The following is a 17,080-nucleotide window of genomic DNA, read 5'->3' as shown; positions in this document are numbered from 1 at the left end:
ATGATACAAGGAGAGTGAGAGGCAATTGCTGTTCTCTGACCTCTCTGACTGAGAGGCTATTGTGTAGGCCTATCTCTCTCCTCTTCCCTCTGCCTCCACTTTATCTCATTCCTAGTCAGCATCATCCATGTCAGCAAAGGCTGCCTTGCAACTCCTTTAAATGCTGTGATCCACAGATGTGGGGGCTCTCAGAGAATTGACCTGTCCCTTAACAATTCCCTGTTTTTGTTTTTTGCTGTTATTTTCCCCATGAGGATGGTCTGCACACTGAAGAATACAAGTACCATTATCACTTCAGGATGGTTGTAGCAGGAGGTCATTGAGGCAAACTTTCAAATGGAAAAGAGGATTGTAGGCAGAATAGGCATTTAAATCTCTCATCAGTCTCCTGACTTGTTCCTTTGATGTATTGGCCCATTTAATTACCCTGACTAAAAAAGTCTTACAGGGGTTCTTCTTCCTTAACTCTAGAAGGATCCTTCTCATGAATAGCTCTGGTTCTTGTAATTTTTACCCCACGTTGAGGTGCCGTATGTATCATTATTCCCCTAGCAGGGGTCCTCAACTTTTTAAAAAGGGGGCCAGTTCACTGTCCCTCAGACTGTTGGAGGGCTGGACTATAGTAAAAACAAAAACTTTCTTTTGTGGGCCTTTAAATAAAGAAACTTCATAACCCTGGGTGAGGGGGATAATCGTTCTCAGCTGCTGCATCTGGCCGTGGCCGTAGTTTGAGGACCCCTGCCTAGAGCCTCCACAGTTGTGAAACATAACATCTGAAGGAGTTGCAAGGCAACCTTTGCTGACACAAGTGTTGCAGAGTGGGAATGAGATAAAATGGAGGTAGAGGGAAGAGGAGATAGGTCAGACAACACAACAGCCTCTCAGTCAGAGAGGTCAGAGAACAGCAACTAGCTCTCAGTCTCCTTGTATCATCCTTTCATAAGAGGAGATCCATTCTGGGTAGGACCTCCAGCAGCCACTGTCAAGTGGCTCCCGTATATTCCAAAAGCTCTCCTGTGTATTCCAACAGATGTAATGCTAGATGATACAAAAATGAAATTATATACATACTTCCACTGTTATCAATGAGGAAAAACACATTCATATTGATGTACTATGTAGATCTTATTAAATTAATGGGAAAAAGGTTAAAGAAAATATTTTATTTTATTCTAAATTACATCTTTCTCAATTATTAAGCTGCAAGGACAGGGTTTCAGACTTGGAGGAAACATTCCAGACATACCTATAGATGACTTCTGAGACTTTTGTAAAAATATTACAATAAGAAAAAAAATACGTCAAGAAATTTTTTGATTGATAGAATTCATGCTTTCTGTAGACTAAAAGCCTAGGTCTCTGGGGGGGATACCCCAAAACATGATCAGTGGAAATAATATTGGACAAAGGTCAAATTCTTTGCCAGATTCTAACTTGGACTGTAACTCACAATTAACTGAATGACCTTGTGTAAGCCATTTAACTTCTCTGAGAAAATTTTGTTAAGAAAATGGAGATTAAAGATATTTGGTCTTATGTTACCAGGTCATCCAGAGGATTAAATAATATAGTCAGTAGATGGTTACTTTTTCAAAGTATAAAGAAAACATTTAAATCCATAGAATCAGTACTTTCACTACTATTTTCTCCTTTGTATTTAATTGTGTTTCTCTTATGAAAGGGGATGCTACCTGAAATTTTTGCAAATGAAAAATTATGTCACTGAAGCAGTTAATTGGAAAGAGAGTGCTGAGACATTTAATAACCACATGATGTTTCCCAAGGTTGCTGAGAGACACAAATGAGATGATGTTTGCAAAGAACTTAACACAGTGCCTGGCACATAGTAGGCACAGCATTTTTTATACTTTGTTTCATTAAAAAATATGACTTTGGGATTAATTATCCTTCCTTTGCTTTTTTTAGGACCATATTTTATCTCTGCATATATGGATGGTTAATTTTCACTTAGACTCAATTCTCATTTGTGTCTCTGTGTGTATATGAGACACAGAAAGAAAGTACATACATCTACAAAGAGAGAGAGAAAGAGAAAGGGAGGGAGAGAGAGACAGAGACAGAGGTGGGGAAGGAAGAGGGAAAGGAAAAGGAAGAGGGAGAGGAAGAGGGACAGGAAGAGGGACAGGGACAGAGAGAAAAAGATCTAGAAGGAAGGAGAAAGAGAGGGAAAAAGGAGGAGAGAGGGAGTAAAGTAGTAAAGAACAGAAATACAGATAGAGAAATTACAACTAGTATAGTGGAATTGTTAAAACATATCTAGATGAAAATGAAACCACTTTATCTAGATGAATATGAAAAACCATTAAAGGTGTTTGTTTTTATTATACAAACATGCACACCTACCTCTCTCTCTCTACCTACTCTCTCTCTCTCTCTCTCTCTCTCTCTCTCTCTCTATATATATATATATATATATATATATTCAACTTCAGCACAGGAATCATTACATGAGGTCAAATTCATAATGTAATCATAGACTTAAAATTCTCAACATCAGTTTAAAACAAAAGATTAAGATGCTGCTATGTATCAAACTTGAGAAAGCATTTTCAAAATTGAATAATTTTAAAAGGCATAATCAATAGAATTATCTCAGACCTTTCCATGAATCAAAGGAATTTATGTAGAAATTAAGTTCAGATTAACATTTTATGAGTGCAACTGTAAAATATAATTGTTATTGCCCACAAAGAAGTAGGTTCTTATATATTTATCAATTTGCACTGAAATTTCTATCACATATTGATCATAACTCCTCAATGATCATCAAATCTGTTTCTATAACATTGTCTTTTTTTCTTTACCTTCTTTCTTCTCCCCCATTCTACTTTTACATTATCTAGCACAATAAATGTTAAAAGATTGTGTTTACCTATATTTCACCATGGAGTTATGTTTCTGTCCAGAAATAAAAATTAGGGAAAAGAGATGGTAGATTAAGAGGTTATAGAATACTTTTAGGTAAAGTAATAATTACTTAAATCTTTATTTTCATTTCATATATCTCAAAGGACATTCATCTAATTTATTTGCTTTGCATGATTTGCCTTGCAGTTTTGAGTGTCAGACATAGCAAACCAATTTGCCAGTAAATCTTGGCACCCTTAAGCTTGGCCTACTTTTAATGATTTATGCTGCAGATTTGTGGAATTATAGTTTATTTTCCATATAGCCAACAATCACAAACCAAGATTTACAAAGCAGACAAGTAAGGTTATGATTGTGATTCTAAATTTTGGCATAGAATAAAAAGTATCTGAGCTCCTGGGAGCTTCCCTCATATCAACAGAAGATTAAGCCTCTGAACTGGTTTTGGAATGACACAACCCACAAATATTTGGAGTACAACAACTTTCCAGAAGAAGATATTTTTAAAGAACTTCAGAAAGGTCTGTTTCAATCCAGTAGGAGAAAAGGCTGCCAAGCTCAGACCACAATGCAGGAAGCCTGGGACAAGGAGCTGGGGTGTGGAGCCAGATTATTGCAGTGTGCTCTGTGTCTATGCACTGGGGAGTCTACTGTGAGGCTTTTAGGCTATTCTGTCCTGCTTCCAAGCCAGTGGTTCAGCAGATTTACTGTGAGATGCCCAAAGCAAATATAAAAAGCAAAATGTGAATCTCAGAACCCCAGAACCTTAGAAAAATGGGATCTAGTCATACCTACCCAGCACCAGACATCAGATATTTCATATTTTTCTTTCATTTTTGTTGAATCCCAATGTCAAATGGAATCATTAGTTTTCATTGTCCAGTCCCAATTTAAAAAAAATGTTTTCTTCAGTGAGCATCTATAACTCCTTTTCCATTTACCCAATCTTGCTTTTTAATGAGTTCTTCTCTTCTGTAAATTTCTGTACATTTTTACAATTTGACCAAGTATACTTTTTAAAGCACTCTTTTCTTCATTGCATTTTTGTACCTCTTTTTACCATTTGGAGTATTCTATTTTCTAAGGTGCTATTTTCTTCATATTTTTGTGCATTTTTTTTTAACCAAGATGTTGACTTTTATCATGATTTTTTTACCTTATTGTCATTTCTTTCCCTATTTTTCCTTTATCTCTCTTATCTGATTTTAAAAATCCTTTCTGAACTGTTCTAGTAATCCTTTTTTTGTGCCTGAAACTAATTCACATTTTTTTTAGCTTGAGACTTTTGATACATTAGCTTTGACATTGTTGTGAATCTTTTTTTTTTATGTTATCCTTTTATCCCCCTTTCATTTGTCACCATTCCCAAGAAGGCTATAGTTAAGAAAGGAAATATATATATAATATATATATATATATATATATATATGTAAATAATATACATACACTTACATAGACATACACATATACCACATATAGACATACACATATTTTTCCTATCCCTCACTTGCCTTACTAACTTAACCTCCCCCATCCATAGATCCCTCCCTTGTATTCTTCCCTCATTCTTTGCTTCCCTGTGCATCCATTACTCCCCCATTATTTCTTTATAGATTTTGGAGGGTGCTTCATAGTGCATATTTAATTTAATCCATAACCTATTTAATCCATACCCAATGTGAGTAGGTTTTCAGAACAATGAGCTCTCCTCCTCCCTCTAATTTCTCTATGTCTATTATTTCTCTACACCTCATTTGTATGATATAATTACTATTTTTACTTTTACTCTTCCCTGAGCTTTCTTTTGAGCTCTTGCATTGTTCATGTCAATTTTAAATATATGCTATACATTTCTTGTGTAAAAATAAAAAACAAAAAGCAATTTATCCATGTTGAGTTCCTTGAAATTTATTATTTTATGTTATTTCTTATATGTTGAATTTTCTATTATGTTCAGGATTGGTTGGTAGAAAGTATTAAAAATCTGAAAATTCATTGAATGTCCATTTTTTCTCATTTAATTATTGTAGATAATTTTGCTGGATATATTTTTGGTCACAGGCCTGTCTCTCTTGATTGTTGGTAGATGTAATTCCAGGACCTGCAGGTTTTAATATATTGTGGCTGATAAGTTCTGTACAATTCTACTTATAGCTCCAGTGTGTTTGAATTGTTTTTTCTTGTTTCTTGCAAAATGTTCCATTTAGTCTGAGAGTTTTGAAATTTGGCAATAATGTTTCTATATGTATGTTTTTTATATGTTTCTATATATCACAAAAGATCTCTTGAGGTGGTGATTGGTGGATTTTTTTTTTATTTCTACTTTCCTCTCACGTTCTATTACTCCAGGACATTTTTTCTTGTATTATTATGTTAAAATACTTTTTGGGGTCACAACTTTCAGGCAGTTCAATTATTCTTATATTTTCTATTCTTGATCTATTCTCCAGATTTGTCACTTTTCTTATAAGATGTTTCATGTTCTATTCGATTTTTTTCATTCTTTATAATCTTTTTTGTTACTCTTGGTTTCCCATAGCTTCACTGTATTCCTCTTGCCCAGTTCTAATTTTCTTTTGCTGTTGTCATAGTTTGTCTTTTGTTCTTTTTTTTAAAGAGCTTTTTATTTTCAAAACATATGCACAGATAATTTGCAACATTGACCCTTGCATAGCCTTGTGTTTCAGATTTTCTCCTCCTTTCCCTCACTCCTTTCCCTAGATGGCAAACAATTCAATATAAGATAAATATGTTAAAATGTATGTTAAATCCAATATGTATAAATATATTTATACAATTCTCTTGTTGCATAAGAAAAATCAAATAAAAAAGAAGAAAGTAAATGAATAAGAAAGCAAAATGCAAGTGAACAACAACAAAAAGAGTGAGAATATTATGTTGTGATCTACATTCTGTTCCTACAATCCTCTCTCTGGGTGTAGATGGCTCTCTTCATCACAAGATCATTGGAACTAGCATCAATCATCTCATTGTTGGAAAGAGTCATGTTCATCAGAATTAAGCGTCATATAATATTGATGTTATATCGTACAATGTTCTCCTGATTCTTCTCATTTCACTTAGCATCAGTTCATGTAAGTCTCCTCAGGCCTTTCTAAAATTATCTTCCTGATCATTCCTTACAGAATAATAATAACATTTATATACCATAACTGATGGTCATCCACTCAATTTCCAGTTTCTTGACACTACAAAAAGGTCTACCACAAATACTTTTGCACCTTTGGGTCCTTTTCCTTCTTTTAACACCTCTTTGGGATATAGGCCCAGTAGAAACACTGCTAGGTCAAAGGGTAGGTACAGTTTGATGACATTTTGAACATAGTTCCAAATTGCTATACAGAATGGCTGGATCCACTCACAGCTCCATCAACAATGTATGTGTCCCACTTTTCCCACATCTCCTCCAACATTTATCTTTATCTTTCCCTATCATCTTAAACAATCTGAAAATTGTGTAAGTGGTATCTCAGAGTTGTCTTAATTTGCATTTTACTGATCAATAATGATTTAAGAGCATCTTCTCATGTGATTAGAAATAGTTTTAAATTTTTTATCTGAAAATTGTCTGTTTATAGTCTTTGACCATTTATCAATTGCAGAATGGGTTGGAGTCTTATAAATCTGAGTCAGTTCTCTATATGTTTTAAAAACGAGGCCTTTATCAGAATCCTTAAATGTAAAAATGATTTCCCAATTTATTGCTTGCCTTCTAATCTTGTCTGCATTAATATTGCTTGTACAAAAACTTTTTAACTTAATATAATTAAAATTATCTATCTGGTGTTCAATTATGAGTTTCAATTCTTCTTTGGACACAAATTCCTTCATTCTCCACAAATCTGAGGGGTAAACTATCCTATGTTCTTCTAATTTGCTTATAATATCACTCTTTATGTCTAAATCAAGCACCCATTTAGAGCTTATCTTGGTATGTGGTGTTAGATGTGGGTCAAGCCCTAATTTCTTCCATACTAGTTTCTAGTTTTTCCAGCAGTTTTTTGTCAAATAGTGAGTTTTTATCCCAAAAGCTGAGGACTTTGGGTTTGTCAAACATTAGATTGCTATAGTTTATATAGTTATTGCCTATTTTGTTCTGTGATCCTAACCTATTCCACCAATAGAGTATCTATTTCTTAACCAATACAAATGATTTTGATGACTGCTGCTTTATAATTCAATTCTAATTTTCAGAGTTATTTTCACCTTTGAGACTCTACCTCCTTTTCTAGTTGGTTTACTTATTTTTCATAATCTTCTTTTTTTTCTTGGATAGTTTTATTTTTTTAGCTTTTTCTCAATGTTTCTCATTTGACTTCTAAATTCTTTTTTGAGTTCTTCAATAAATTCTCTCTTGGTTGGAAGCCATTTCATATTATTCTTTGAGATGGAAGGGTTTTAATTCAATGTCCTCCTCTGAAGATGAACCCTGGTCTTCCCTGTTCCCATAGTGTGTTTCTATGGGGGGAAGGGTTCTTTCTTCTTTGCTGGCTCATTTTTTAAAATAAGAGGTACAAGTGTAAGTAGTTCTAATCCTTAGTTGGGGGAAGTGAGGTCTCTGGCTTTGCTTCAGCTCTCTCTTTTGACTAGAACCCCCAAATTAAGAGTTCCAACATCCTGAAAGTGCCTACAGCCAGCAGCTTCCTGGCCACCTGCCTCTGCACTCACTGGGTGCTGGTTCCTTCTCCCCCAGAGTTATGTCTTAGCAGAACAGCTGGGACAGGCATTCCTAATCAGCTGAGATTACTTTAGTTTTCCCCACCTTAAATCCAACTTGACAAACAGTCTGGGAGGTGAAAGTTTCTGTGGTTGCTGCTGAAGGTCCAGTCATTCCCAGCTTATCCCAGAGCTCCCCACTTGGTGTTTTTTTGCAGAGCTAGCTTGGAGGTATTTGCACTTTATATGGGTTAATCCCAGTCCTGGATCCTTGTTTAGAATGTCTCAGGTTGTATCAGGAGAACCTCTTTTCTGCCCCAAATCTTCTTGATTTTTCACAAACTTACTTTTGCCTTGAAGTGCAAATTTATTCTATTTGTAGGGGAAATTGGGAGAGCTTGGAATTTACCAACCTACTCCCCTTTCTTCCCAGATTCCTCTGTGCAGGAAAAAAAATCTAATACTTTCATTTGAAAACATGTGTTGACCTTATTGTAAGAGGGAATTTCATCACAAGAGTTGCTTATGTTTATAGTCATACATCCTTTAGCAACAATAACAAAAAAACTCCATAGAATTTGTGATATAGCCAATATTCAGGTCTAATACAAGATTGGATATATATCATCATTAAGTATTTTGCTCACCAAATAATACTTGGCAGAGCCAAGATGGTCCAGTAAAAGCAGGAATTCATTTAAGCTCTTCCCAAACTGCTGCAAATTCCTTTATAAGGACTATATAGAGTATCAGAACACCCAAAAAGTCAAAGTAGAACATTTTTCAGCTGAAGATAACTCAGAAGGTAAGTTTGGGACACCAAGATAGGAGTCCAGCATGCAGTCATAGTGCAAGCCTTAGCCCTGATCCTAGCCCAGGGCCTCACCCCTACCTCTGTATCAGCAGAAATACTGATGATTCCAGACCTTTCAGCACAGAGACACCAAAGAAGACCTGGAAGGTCAGCAGAAAAGGTTTGTAGAACCAGGATGAGAGGCCACCACACAATCCCAGCATGCAATCTTAGTGAAGATTATGGCAGCACAGCCCTAACTCCAGCTTCAGTAAGGCAGGACCTCTGAATCAGAAGCAGTGATGGAGGCTTCTGGGCCATTTCTTTGGGGGTCACTACAGAGGATTTGAAAGATCAGTGGAGAGGGTCTGCAGCAACAGTGTGGGAGTCCAGCATGCTGTCCCAGCAGATGTCTGATCAGTACAGCCCTGGCCCCAAGCCTGGCCCAGGTATCAGAAAAGCTGTATTCTGATGCTTTAGCACAGTAGATCTTACAGCTACAGTGATGGGGACACTATGGATCCAGGGCAGAAAAGAGTGCTTGTGATCAGGTCCCTAGAAAAATCTCTGAAAATAGTTGCATAAAACCCTGGAAGCTTGGGACAGTGCACTTGCCCAGACCCCTACTTTAGAAAACAGTTAAAAAAACAACAGTCTAGGAAAATGTAGACAAAAGCAAAAAAAGTTTCTGACCATTGAAAGTTATTATGGTGACAAGGAAGATAAAAACACACACTCAGAAGATGAATAGCATATCAAAGCTCCTATATCCAAAGACTCAGAAAAATAGGAATTGGGCTCAGGCTATGGAAAAGCTCAAAAGGAATTTTGAAAATCAGGTAAGAAAGATAGAGGAAAAATTAGGAAAAGAATTGAGAGTGTACAAAAGAAAATACAACAAAGTAATGAGGTAAAGAATGCCTCAAAAATAAAAATGGCGAATTAGGAAAGAGGTACAAAAGCTCACTGAGGAAAATAATTCCTTAAAAAATAAAAGTAAGCAAATGGAAACTAAATAATACTTGAAAATACTAACATAATTTTTATCTCCATTTTACACATAAAGACACTAAGACTCAAAAGTTTTATAATGCTTTTTTTGATTAATAGGATATTTGATGCTAAAACAGATAACTTCCTATATCAAGAAATTTATATGCTACAAAAATCTAAAAATCTAAAGAGTCCTGCAGTGTAATTACTATATTGCTATTCATTGAAATGCCCTCATTAAAAAAAAAACATAATTATAATGAATTTTGATTTTGATTGTTTTGAAACAGCAGTTGACATCCAATGGTTTCAAAGTATTTTTGCCATATGAGGTGAGTCATATATAAAAACAGAAAACTATGCAGATGCCTACTTTGTTTCAGATTTCCCAGATCTATTTAATCAACAGAATCTGTGGGGACAAAGTAATTCCCCACACTCCCCACCCACCATGAAAATACCTCACAAGTAAAATGATATATAAGCCTATAGCAAGTTTGCTGTTCTATAGACAGATTTGGTGCCTTGAAGAGAAAGTGTGAATGTTTGCTCTCCTTTTTTTTTTTTTTTTTTTTTTGGTTTGTTTTGCAAAGAAAACATCCAGCAGATGTTTAAATTTTTGTAATCTGGCCTGGAGAAATAAGCTTCTGACATGCTAGTTGTTATGACCCTAGTGCAATGATAAAATGGGGACAAGTTCCAGTAACATACTGAAATTTAATTTGTACTAACAAGACTTGACCCAGAGGATAGTATAAAGGATATCAAGATTCATCATTATTTATAAAGAACATTAAACCTGCTGTCTTGAATCTAAAACTAAAAGTAAATAGTAAGATGTGATAAAAAACGAAGTCACCATGTTCATTTTGGTGAAAATATTACAATATAACTGAATTTAAAGAGAACTATAAAGGTCCTTTTAAAATCATTTTATCTATAAAACCTTTGATAAACAGTCATTTAGCTTTTGATTGAAGACTTCCAGTGAGAGGGAATACATTATTTCACAAGACAGCTCATTCTATTTTTTATTATTTTTAAATAACTATAATCATTAAGTTTTTTTTTCTTTATAATAAATCTAATTTTCTTCTCCACAACTTCCACCTATTTCTTTTAGTTCTGCCATCTGAGCATGAGAAAAATAAAACAATTACTCATTGAAATGACAGCTTTTCAAGTACTTGAAGAGACTTATCCCTCTCCTTATCCCCTTCTCATTTCCAGGTTATATATCCATAAATAATTTTAATAAATGTTCACCATATGACATATTCAACATGTATAGGACTGCTTGCCATCTTGGGGAAGGGATGAAGGGAGGGAAGGGGAAAGTCGGAACAGAAGGTAGTGCAAGGGATAATGTTGTAAAAAAAATTACCCAGGCATGGGTTCTGTCAATAAAAAGTTATAATAATAATAAAAAAAGTTCACCATAATGGTTTACCTCCTCTCCATGCTTCCTAGTAGAATTATCAATTGTATTCTTATAAGGTGTCACATAGAATCTAAAACAATAATCCTGATATGGTCTAATCGGGGCAAAGTTCAGAAAACATAGGATTTTCTTTGCTCTGAACAGAATGGGTAAAACTCTATTTCTTATATAAGCTTTTTGGACGTCCATCAATGACAATAAGCCACCATATACTAAATATTGGTATATGCCAGGCACTGTACTATGTGCTGAGCATGCCACACTGTTTGACTTACGTTGAGCTTTCAGATTATTGAAATCTCATTATACTGTTTATGGGAACTGTTTTCTGAATCTCCATTCTTTCCAGAAATTTAGCATGTTTGTTTTGGTTTATTTATTTATTGATTTATTTTTTTTTTGAAACAAGACTTGGTGGATTATGTTAGTGTGGTAAGATCTTTTATCAAGTCCATACTTTTTGCAAGACACTGTTTTAGGTATTTTGTATGTGTGTATATGAAGACAGAACTTCTACCTTAAGGAATGAATATTTTAATTTTATAAATATAAAATAATAAAATAACTAGCTTTTGTGCAGTAATTTAAGGTATGTATAACATTTTATAATTATCTCATTTTATTCTCAAAATAACCCAGCAACATATGTGCTATTGGTATCCCCATTTTACAGATAAGGAAAGTAATGAAGAAAAGATTAAATGACTTCTCCACAGTAACAAAGCTGGGAAATACAATGTACAGTATTTGGGCAAAGGAGAGAATAAGGGTTGTAAATCTGAAGAACAGAAGTTTCAGTTGAGGGAAAAATCAAATATAACTTCATGAAAGAAATTGTACTTCAGTTGACTTTTGAAAGAAGAGAATATTTATAATAGACAATCATGTGAAAAAAACAAACAAAAAGTACCAAAAACCAATCATTCTCAATATTTGAGATGATTGCATGCATAAATATAGAGGTAATAGACAAGATATCTAATTTGTAAGAATTTCATTTTGGCAGATACTTGAAGTATATAAAGAGGAGTAATATGAAATATAATATGGCAAATGTGTTGAATGCAGATGGCAGAGGACATTAAATACCAAGCAAAATAATGTGTCTCATTCTAGAAGAAAAAGTGAGTGAGGTATTTGAGAAAAAGAGTAATAAGACCAAACCCTGACATACAGAAGCCTATTTGGCAGGTATAAAAGGATGAATTATTATAAAGGATGAATTAGAAACAAGAATTACTAGAAGAAGGAAAAACCATTAGTAGACCTTTATAATAACTCTGGAGAACAATGATGAGGGTTGATGTAAGTGGAATAAAGAACTGATTGTGAGAAATGTGAAGAAATTAGTTCTTTGAGTACACATAGAAGATAAGAGAATAAATAATAGATAGGATCAAATATGAGTCTGTTTGGATTTTGGCTGAATGAGACAATGTTGTTGTCATCAGTGGAAATAGTGAAGGTGACAGGAAGGGTAGTTTTGGGGACAAAAGGATGGATTCAGTATTTAGACATTTTGAGTTGGCAGAAAGAACACATAGATGAAGTTGTCCCACAGGAAATTGGTCAGTTTAGGCTTGAAAATTCCATATAAGGGATGTTGAGGGCTTTCATAGGTAGGTATGCATTGGAAAAGATGGCACTTAGTTATCTGGAAACTCTATGATTCCACTGAATGCAGGACTGAAGATAAAGGAAAAAAATGAGATTCTAAGAATATTTCATAGCCACTTACATCTAGATTATATTTGAGTTGTATTTGAGCAGATGCAATCACTGAGAGAATGAAGAGAGAAAAAGACAACTATTTTATGACTTGTTCATCCATATCTTGAATTAAATATTGAAAAGTATAGGTCTGAACAGAGTTCTCATGATGCCATCAATTCAAACCTTCTTTATTTTGCCAATTAGGAGACCATCAAAAACTGTGTCAAAGGCTTTGCTGACATTTCTACGGTATTTCCTGGACCCCCCAAGCTAATAGCCCTATGAAATAAGGCAATGAAACAAGAATAATGGCATGTTCTTTAAGTCATGCTGACACTTAATGATCACCTCCTCCATTAATATATACTCACTCCCTTTCAGAATTTTTACTAGAAATTGAGATATTGCTCACTGGTATTTTGAATGGGTAGCAGGAAAGTGTGATAAGTGATCAATCTCAGGAGCCACAAAGACCTGAATTTTAGGCACATTTTTTAAATATATAATGCCTATGTGACACTGGGAAATCACTTCATTTGACCATGTTCTTCACAATTCTATAAGACTTTACATTGCAAAGAAACTGCTGACCTGTTTTGATGGAGGGAGTTTACTGTATCTAGGAATTTCTTATATATCTTATACTTCTTATATATCAACAAAATCATAGCTCTTATTCTTAAAAAAATACTGAGGTAACATTTTCAGTTAGAACAAGAACACTTCCCATTAAAAAAAAAAGGCATCAACAATCACATCTGCCACTTCATACAGTACTCTGGCTTGAAGTTCATCTAGGCCTAGTGATGACCTCAATAAGGTTATCTCCTCCATTATGCTGAATGTCAAATCCTTTTAAATCAACTCTGTTAATCATTTAAGTTCTATGCAAAAATCTTGCTCCTTGAAAAAGAAAACAGAAGTAGAATAGTTCTATTACCTCTCTATCATCTGTTTTCACTCACCCCTTCATTTTGAGAAAAGTTCACTTCTTTAAACTTTTCCTTCTCCTTACCATTATTTAGGGAAGGTTTTTATTGTTATTGTTGTGGATCGTGCATGCTTCTGTCATTGTGTCAGACTTGAGAATTCAGAGATTCACAGTTCGTTTTCTGATTTTGTAGTCACTTATTATTATACATAGTCTTTTTTTTAAATAGCCTTTTATTTACAGGATATATGCATGGGTAACTTTACAGGATTAACAATTGCCAAACCTCTTGTTCCAATTTTTCACCTCTTACGCACCCACACCCTCCCCTAGATGGCAGGATGACCAGTAGATGTTAAATATATTAAAATATAAATTAGATACACAATAATTATACATGACCAAAACATTATTTTGCTGTACAAAAAGAATCAGACTCTGAAATATTGTACAATTAGCTTGTGAAGGAAATCAAAAATGCAGGTGTGCATAAATATAGGGATTGGGAATTCAATGTAATGATTTTTAGTCATCTCCCAGAGTTCTTTTCTGGGCATAGGGTTCAGTTCAACTGCTCCATTAGAAATGATTTGGTTGATCTCGTTGGAGGATCCTGGTCCATCGAACGGTCATCACTATTGTTTTGAAGTATAATGATCTCCGGTCCCCTTTATTTTTAGCATCAGTTCGTGGTTCCAGGCCTTTCTGAAATTATCCCGGTCATTTCTTACAGAACAGTAATATTCCATAATTTCATATACCAAATTTTTCACCATTTCCAACTGATAATCCATTCAGTTTCCAGTTTTAGCCACCACAAAAAAGGGCTCCACAAAATTGTCAAACTTTAAAAACATTGAGAGTATAGAATAAAGATTTTCCTTAAAATAATCAGCAACTCTATTTAAAACCATCGTAAGCATCAAGTAATGGAGACAAACCGCAACCATTCCCAATAAGATCAGGGAAACAAGGTTCCCACTATCACCTTCTATTTAATTATTGTATTAGAAACGCTAACTTTGAATAAGAGCTAAAAAGAGATTAAAGGAATAAGAATAGGCAATAGCAAACCCAAAATCACTTTTCCGATGACGATATTTAGGAACCCCGAGATTTGTTAAAAGTTATTAGAAACAATCCAAACTTTAAAAGTTTTTAAAAATAAACCCACAAAGTCATCAATTTTTATATATCACTAACAAAATCCAACAGTCAGAGTTAAAAGAAATTCCATTTTAAAGTAACATTGATAATATAAATATTTGGAATTATTCCCAAGGAAAATTAAAACTTTTGACAAAATTAAAGACCACTTTTCACAAAATTAAGTCTGAAACAATTGAAAATATTAAAATGCCTTGGAAGGGGAAAATAAATAAAGATAAATAACCCTAAACTAATCTATTTATTTAGCGCTATACCAATCAGACTCCCAAAAAAACTATTTTAATGACCTATACATATAGTCTTAAAGAAGTTACTGGAGCAGTAAAAGTTGTGATTGCTCTTAGTTATAAGGAAATATGATTTTAAGCCAAATATTTATCCAAAAACATATTTCTTTCCCTTCAATAACATGTCTTTTAAATCTCTAAGGTGATAAGTGAGTTCTCTAGACCTCTATATAATCCTCTTAGGCTGACAATCATTTCTCTGAACTCTTCTCTCTCCAGATCTTGTATAATAACGAGCACCCCTCAAAGTTCAAGACTGGGGGGAAAGGGAGGGGGAGCCAAGATGGGGAGGATGCAACATGATTTTTGTTTTCTTACCCTCTTTATAATATTTTGAGCCTCAAAAATAGTATTTACTACAAAAAAGTGTTAACAATCTCAAAGAAAATTGCAGTCTTGCAAAAAGGTTTTTCCAGGCCAGGGGGAATCAGCAAGACAGGAGAAATTGTTTCCAAGGAGGCCTCAAACCAAAGTGAGGCCAAAACAGTAAGCCGCCCCAACCCAAGTATGGGGCTTTTCCTTGAGGCAGTTGCAAACCTGCACGGAAGGAGGGCACAGCCCAGGTTAGCCCAATCTTACATGGGGGCTGGCAGCCAAGACTTGGGGCCGATTTGATCAGGCGAGATGGGGGGGCTGGCAGATTTCCAGAAATCGGCATCAGTGGTCAACTCATTACCCACCCCACAAGAAGTTCCTGGCCTGGGGCAGTGACACTTTCAGCCAGTTCTGTCCGGGCAATACTAACCCACACAGCCCACTGGGCACTTTGGTAGGCCAGTGCAAACCTCCAGTTGGGGAAGGAAAACCTATGAGCACCCCATACCGGGCCCAAAACGGTTTCTTCCCTGCTCTGCAGAGGCTGGTAACCCCTTGCCTGAGGCATAGCCAAAGGTTTAAAAAGAAAAAAGGAAAAAAATTGACAGCTTTTGAGAAAAGGCAGGTCAGCAAACCTGAAGGACTAAGAAAGACAGAAATATCCCAAAGGGGAATGAACCTTCCCTTTGATGCCCCAGAAGAGACCATTAAAAGTCTCAAAAAGAGTTAGAAGATAAAGGGGAAAGGAAAGAAACCTTACAAGAGGCAACAACTTAGAAATCAATTGGAAAGATAAAAACTTCCCAGGAAGTGCAGGGAAAAGAAAATTTGTGAATTAAAAAGAAAAACCCAGCAAAAGAATTTGTGGAAAAAAAATTGAAAAACAAATTGGGAAAAGAATCACAAAAGGATCTGAATTGAAAAGAAAATAATTCATAAAAAAAAAAAAAAATTAGTGAAATAAAAACTAAAAAAATTATTTAAAAAACTCAATAAATATACAGAAAAAATAAAAAAGCTAATGGAAAATAATTATTTAAAATTAGAACTGAACAAAGAAACTAATGATTCATTGAGACAGCAAGATTAATCAAAAACCAAAAAGCAAACTGAAAATAAACATGAATTATCTACTTAAAAAAAACAACAGACTTGGAAAATAGATCAGGGAGAGAAATTCAGGATTATTGGACTTTCCAAAATTAGATGAAAAAAAGAGCCAATACAATTTTAAAAAATATCAAAGAGAACTTTGGATGTAAAGAACGAAGGTAAAGGAAAAGAATTATCGAACATTTTAAAAGACCCCAAAATAAAACCCCAAGGGAATATTTGGCCAAATTTCAGAACTATCAGATTAAGGAAAAAATTTTACAAAAAAAAAAAAAAAAATTTAATGAGGGCCCCAAAAGGGGATCACCCAAGATCTGGATGCCTTCCCATTAAAAAAAGGGCCTGAACTGATTTCCGAAAAGGCAAAAAGAACTTGAATGCAGCCAAGAATAAACCACCCAGTTTTGACATTTTTCTTCCAGGAAGAAGATAATTTAATGAAACAAAGAATTCCATTTGTTTCTAAAAAAAAATTTAAACAAAAATTGATCTCCAACCTGGGACTCAAGAGATGCAAAAAATAAAAAGAACCTTGAGTTGTATTTCTTTGGGATATACAAAAGAATACATGTTAATTTTGATTTACTGATAAATAAAAAAAAGAGAATGGAAAGGGATGAGAAAAAAGGGAAGGAGGGATAAAAAAGAGGGAAACCACATCCCACAAAGGGCAAAGGAAACATCTTATTTGAGGGAATTTAGAGGGGAGGAACAGTGAATCTTTCCTCATCAGAGTTGTAAAAAAATTATTGACATTT

Source organism: Sarcophilus harrisii, chromosome 1, assembly GCF_902635505.1.
Source record: "Sarcophilus harrisii chromosome 1, mSarHar1.11, whole genome shotgun sequence".
Classification (NCBI taxonomy): domain Eukaryota; kingdom Metazoa; phylum Chordata; class Mammalia; order Dasyuromorphia; family Dasyuridae; genus Sarcophilus; species Sarcophilus harrisii.
This window is presented reverse-complemented; position numbering follows the sequence as displayed.